The sequence below is a fragment of the Sciurus carolinensis genome, unplaced genomic scaffold (assembly GCF_902686445.1).
Source record: "Sciurus carolinensis unplaced genomic scaffold, mSciCar1.2, whole genome shotgun sequence".
Taxonomy (NCBI): Eukaryota; Metazoa; Chordata; class Mammalia; order Rodentia; family Sciuridae; genus Sciurus; species Sciurus carolinensis.
The window spans coordinates 927,786-934,246 of record NW_025920133.1 but is presented as its reverse complement, the minus strand read 5'-3'; the positions used below and the strand labels follow the sequence as shown (position 1 = coordinate 934,246).

Here is a 6,461-nt window from a genome sequence, read left to right as displayed (position 1 = left end):
TGGATCCTGAGAGGGATGCCAAGTGGAGTTAGTCCCAGCACATGCTCGGGAGCAGAGAAAACACAGCAAGCCCCAGCGTGCCTGGAAGACACACTTCCTGTGGGAAGCAAGGGTGTGAGGTTGGATGGCAAGGACTTTAATTTTTCATTTAACACGTTCCAGGCATGGTTGGTCTCACAGGCAGGATGGATATAACCTATTTGACTTTTGCAGGCTTTCCAACTTGCCCTTCATAAACTTTTCATCAATAAATAAATTGTAAACCAAACAATTAGGTGGGTCAGGAGGAAACCATGAGATGAGGTTGATGGTTGTCTGTGTAAGTTTAATAAACATTAATTTCCCAGGAAAAGGAGGAGGAGCAGCCAGCAAGCTGCAGCCTGAGGTCAAATGCTTCCTGTCACCTATTTTGAAGATAGCCTTTTATGGGAAAACTGCCAGCACATCTGTTCACATGTTGTCTGACCCCATAATGCCATGCTGAATAATTGCGACAGAGATCTCAAGACCTGTGAAGCCTGCGATGTTTACTATTAGGCCCTTTCCAGAAAAGGTGGGCAAGTCCTGGCACAGAACTAGAGGACTATGCTCATGGTGCAGACCATTGTGTGGGAGAGGGTTTGTGGGCTTACTGTCCCAAAAAAGAGGCCCGTCCATTAGATGGACATCCCCAGCAGATGAATGAAATTCACTAAAGACAAGGAAAGAATATTAATTCTAGGAGAAAAAAAGTATGTGCATGAATGGGAATCAAAAGGACCAGTTTGCATACGTGATGCAGAGAAAAGATGTAGCAGTCACCAAGGTGCACCAAGTGACCGAGGTCAGCATGGTAAAGCAAAACAGTAGTGGATGAGCCAGGGCTAATACCGAGAAGAGATTTGGGTGCAGTGGAGGCTTTGCTGCAAGTTCACCCATACCTGGCTGTCTGTGGGGTCCTTCCTACGTGTTATCTGTCAGTCCTGGCAACAAGTTGTTACCAGGCCCATTTTAACATGAGGATACAGAGACCAGGTTGAGGAACTTCTTAGGCCACACAGTAACCAGTGGTGACGGAGATCTGGACTTGGCCAGTACAGTTCCAGGACCGTGCCTTCAAGGTGTGTGCAGCACTGCCCTGTAAGTCCCTGCTGACCAGGCAGCAGGGAGTGTGCAGGATGGGCCAGTAGGGCACGGTTCCACCAAGCTGCATCTTCTTTAGGAGGCATCCACAGCTTGCTCGGCTCCCCAAAATGAGAACATGAAATTCTGAATTTTGGGATTGGTGGATGAGAACAGAACATCTTATCAGTAAGGGAATTCCCAGATTTTTGAACAGGGTGACAAGCTGACTGTGAGCTGGTGCCACCAATCTGTGTTCTGCACATGGGGACAGGCATGGCCATGGTGCCCACCACAAAGCCTACCCTTCCCCGGCAGGAGGCAGCTGGATCACTCAGGAGACCACTCAGGAGGGGGATGGGGCCTCTCCCATCTTGGATCCAGTTCCCTGGGTAGCTGCCCGAGCTGGACACTTGTGTGCAACAGGTTGCCTGTCAAGCACAGCATCTGCAGTGGGGTGAGGAGAAGGAGAAACCCAGATGGGCAGCTAAACACCCCAGGATGCAGCCTGTCTCACAGGGAACCCTGCAGAGTGCCCTGTGCTCAAGAACTAGGGACAACTGCTGGGCCCACTCCACACTGACCACGGTAGATACTGCTGTCTGGTGGTGGGTGTCACTTTGAACAGGTGGCTTACTCCAGCCAAGGACAGTTCCCAGGATGCTCAGTGGTCACTACTAAGTGGCTGTCTCTCCCTGAGTCTGAGGGACCCTCCCATGGTCCTAAGAAGGATCTTCAGGGTGGTCATGGTGCCCACCACAGCATCTTACCCTTTTTATTTTCAACATACCCGGAGTTGAAAACTTCAGGTCTTTCAACATTAATGAGGAGAGTTTTAATTCCCCATCCACACTCTATTCCAAGGATCCAGATATCTCATTCTGTGACCACGTGTGTGATGCCTCCATGGTTTCCTGCCTTGGAGTTCATTCTGTCCTTTGCCCTGGAGTGTGGCATCCCATGTTAAGACAGCTGCTGAGGACCTCATCAGGGTGAGAGGCTTTAATGCTGGTGCATGTTCAGGAAGGTCTGTGTTGGGCACAGAGTTGGAATCAGTTTCCTGGTCCACCACCCTCCATAGACTCAGATTCAAGGTTTTCCCAGAAACATGTTATACTGAATGCACTAGCTGCCTCCTCAGCCTGGGAGGCTCAGCTTGGCTGTGTAAGAGCCTGCGGGGCTGGGTTGGAAAAATGAGCACTTTCCAACTTTTCTTGGCTTTTATGTTTACCAGAATTCAGCTTGAGATTAAACTTTGAACATGGTTTTGAAAACTTAATTTTCTTGAACTTTTCCCTCTGTAATCTCCTCAGTTTATCCTCTCCTAAGTCGGACACACTGGAACACATGGTGTTTTTTTTTTTTTTATTGTAAACAAATGGGATACATGTTGTTTCTCTGTTTGTACATGGAGTAAAGGCATACCATTTGTGTAATCATAAATTTACATAGGGTAATGTTGTTTGATTCATTCTATTTTTTCCCTTCCCCCCCACCCCCACCCCTCTTTTCCCTCTATACAGTCCTTCCTTCCTCCATTCTTGCCACCCTCTCTAACCCTCACCCTAAACCTAACCCTAACCTTAACACTAACCCCTCCGACCCCCCATTATGTGTCATCATCCGCTTATCAGCAAGATCATTCGTCCTTTGTTCTTTTGAGATTGGTTTATCTCACTTAGCATGATATTCTCCAATTTCATCCATTTGCCTGCAAATGCCCACATGGTGTGTTTTAACTGGGTATGTCGTCGGATCTGCAAAGTCAAGGTACCAAAGCCATGCCGCGTGTCCTGGGATGGGAGGAGAGCTGTCAGGCAGCTTGACCTCATTGTGATGAGAAGATCCCACAAGATCAACAGAGGGAAAGTTCATTCTGACTCACAATTTCAGAGGTTTGGTCCATTGATGGCTGAGTCCATTGCTCTGGGCCCAAAGAGAGGCAGAACATCATGGCACATGGGTCTGGTAGGGGGGTGATGCCACACCCCCAGTGGCCCACCTCCTCCAGCCACACCCTAACTGCCTACAGTTACCTCCCAGTTAATCATCATCAGTGAATTAATCCACTGACTGTGTTAAAGTTCTCATGAGCTCATCACTTCACCTCTGAAGCTTCTGTAGTGTCTCACACAAGTTTTTGGGGAACCTCTCATGTCTAAACCATCACTAGGGTCTACACACACAGATTCACTATGGGGAACACAGTCTCTTATTGATTTGGACAAGGAAAGTGCAGACTGTGTGGATTCTCAGACCCCTGCATGGGAAGGTGGAGGAGCTAATTAAAAGGGTTCACAGACCACACAAAGGCAGATTCCAGATGGGATAGAAAATGTTGTACTCAATAGTGGTGCAGCTAGAAAACAGTGGGAAGCAGATGGAATTGCTTATCATTTTAGAGCCAACTTTCAATTTTTCCAGAAAGAAACCTAAAGATTAGCCCCTTCCGGGCATGAGGCGCTGTGAGAGTAGCCGAACCGAGAGAACCCGCAACGCAGTGAGGCTCCGCTCTCGCTGCCCCAGCCGGGTCTCCCTTGGCTTCCGCGATCCGGTCACGCAGCCCGTGTTCCTCAGTACACCCTGCTCCAGCCACCCCCAGAGCCTGTCCCCAGCCCTTCGGAAGCCCAGGCGCTGGCCCCGGCCCTTGGCGGGGAGGATGACGGAGCTGCAGTCGGCACTGCTACTGCGAAGACAGCTGGCAGAACTCAACAAAAATCCAGTGGAAGGCTTTTCAGCAGGTTTAATAGATGACAATGATCTCTATCGATAGGAAGTCCTTATTATTGGTCCTCCAGACACACTTTATGAATGTGGTGTTTTTAAGGCTCATCTCACTTTCCCAAAAGATTATCTCCTCCGGCCTCCTAAAATGAAATTCATTACAGAAATCTGGCACCCAAATGTTGATAAAAATGGTGATGTTTGCATTTCTATTCTTCATGAGCCTGGAGAGGATAAGCATGGTTATGAAAAGCCGGAGGAACGCTGGCTCCCTATCCACACTGTGGAAACCATCATGATTAGTGTCATTTCTATGCTGGCAGACCCTAACGGAGATTCACCTGCTAATGTTGATGCTGCGAAAGAATGGAGGGAAGACAGAAATGGAGAATTTAAAAGGAAAGTTGCCTGCTGTGTAAGAAAAAGCCAAGAGACTGCTTTTGAGTGACACTTATTCAGCAGCTAGTAATTTCACTTTTTCAGGGTCTTCAATTGAGAAACATGGCACTGTTTTTCCTGCCCTCTACCCACCTATTGCTGGACTTCTCTTGTAACAAGTTGGCAAAACACTGGCTGGAACTGGGCTGCAATAAAACATGCCAGTTATCAATGCTGACAAGAGCCTAACAACTGCCAACTTACAGATGATTATGCATTTTGAATTCTAATGAACTGTTTTAACCTTCAGGAAGAATTGTAAAGACGTGTACATAGCACAACATTATCTGGATAATATATATACTGTTCATGTACATCCACAAATACATCTTGTACCAAATAATGCTTTCTTGTAATAGAATAAGAATCGTGTAAATTCTAAAAGATTTTAGCAGGTTTTCTTTCCCTATTAATTGTTTCTTATCAGTTTAAAAAGACTCCTTAAAGCATGTCAAATGAAAAGCAATTAGGATTAAAGTTTCCATTTAATTTCCTTTAAACCATTGAGGCTTCATTAAACCCTTTTCGCTTATTAAACTTTTGTATCTTCTTTGTTTTGACACTCCCCTTTGCTTATCTCTTCTATCTGCCAGAAAGTTCTCAGATGATTTAGTTCAAATACTGAAATACCTAATAAGCAATTACTTGATTTTTAATGATGACTTCAAAGGAGTGGTCATCACTAGGTGCTTTGTCCTTTTTGTATTCTAGTTGCACCCATCTCTTGGATTGGATGTAGCAATAAAATTTTCTGGCTGTTGAGAGCTCTTGAACCTTCGAACCTAGACATTACCCCCCGCCTCCCCCCAAGAACTTGAAAAAAAAAAAAGATTCTAAATTCAACTTACTGAAATTTGCCCCAAATAATGCAAAATTCTGATTTTGTTTTTTTTGCCCTTCAGTTCACTAATGTTAAGTTTGGATAAATAAAGCCTGCACAACTACAAGCTTTCTACTTCTTGGTTTGCTATTAAGACTGCTATTCACCCTCATACCCTTCTCCTTAGTCCTTCATATTTCTTTGTCTCTATTCTTCAATACTAGAGATTTTTCTCACCTATTGTACAAAGAAATTGCGATGTATATTTTCATGTAATTTGATTTTGGAATTCTGTCACCTTATGTAGTGAGTTCTTCCAAAATATAATTTTTTTCCAATAAAAAAAAAGAAACCTAAAGATTAGTTATGTAACATTGTATTTATGAGCAACATTTTTTTCTTGGTTACTAAATAGTTCCACAAAAAGGAGCTCAGTTAATTTTCTGCAAATTTCCAAGTCAGGTGCTTGTCACTGACTTACCTAAGAAGAAGCTACATGTTCCCATGACTTGTCTGGGTGAAGTCTGGTCGGTCTGTGTGAGTCTCTGTACATTAACAGATCTGGTCAGTCTGTACCAGGCTGTTCATCAACTGAATGAAGGATTGACCTCAGCTCCAGCAGACCACACTAGCATCCAGAGGGTATAAAAAGCAAACACACACTTTGGACACTTATTCACCATTAACATGATGTTAGGTCCCTGTTGACATCTTGATCATTTAGTGTTTGACTGGATCAAATTATAAATTTCACTCATATGGTTCATTTTATTTTATGGGTCATTTTAAATTCACATGGAGTTCCTGGGAACAGACAGAGGAGGTCAGATGTGGTAGAATGGCCCAGAGGTTCTAGGATCAGTTAAAACAGGCCATGACTGTTGGACATGAACAATGCTGAGAGGAGATGCCTTTCTGGGTTACTGCAATGGAATGAATTAAACTGGGCAGCCAGTTCAGGTTTCAGGACCGTTTCAGTGGTCACCTGTGGAAAAGAGGGTGGCAGTCCAAATCTGTACCGATCTCACAACTCTCTCTCCTTTAAGGCCCAGTGTGGCGGGTAAAACCCGGGGCCCAGGGTTACGCCACATGCATCCAAAGATGGTGACTGGCAGAGAGTCAAATGGCGTGCTGAATGCGCCTTGAGAAAAACAGGAAGCGTTTACCATTGGCTGTATGATAATTAGTTCAGTTGCCTAGCGCGTGGTCAGATATATCTTATATGCTTGAGCTCGTGATCGCTTGAACTTTTATAGGATTGGATGGACATAGCTGGTTACAATTGCTTATGCATGAGACTGCTTATATTTTGAGGGTGTTATCTGAATAAAGAAGAAAGCTGCTTCGTGAACTTCTGAAGAGTACGTGTCGTTTGTCC

At 44.9% G+C, this 6,461-nt stretch overlaps 1 pseudogene; it reads left to right on the top strand.

Annotated features, from left to right (window-relative positions):
• Nucleotides 1–3,669: 3,669 nt before the first annotated feature.
• Nucleotides 3,670–4,477, top strand: LOC124974151 (ubiquitin-conjugating enzyme E2 G1-like; annotated as a pseudogene).
• Nucleotides 4,478–6,461: the final 1,984 nt, after the last annotated feature.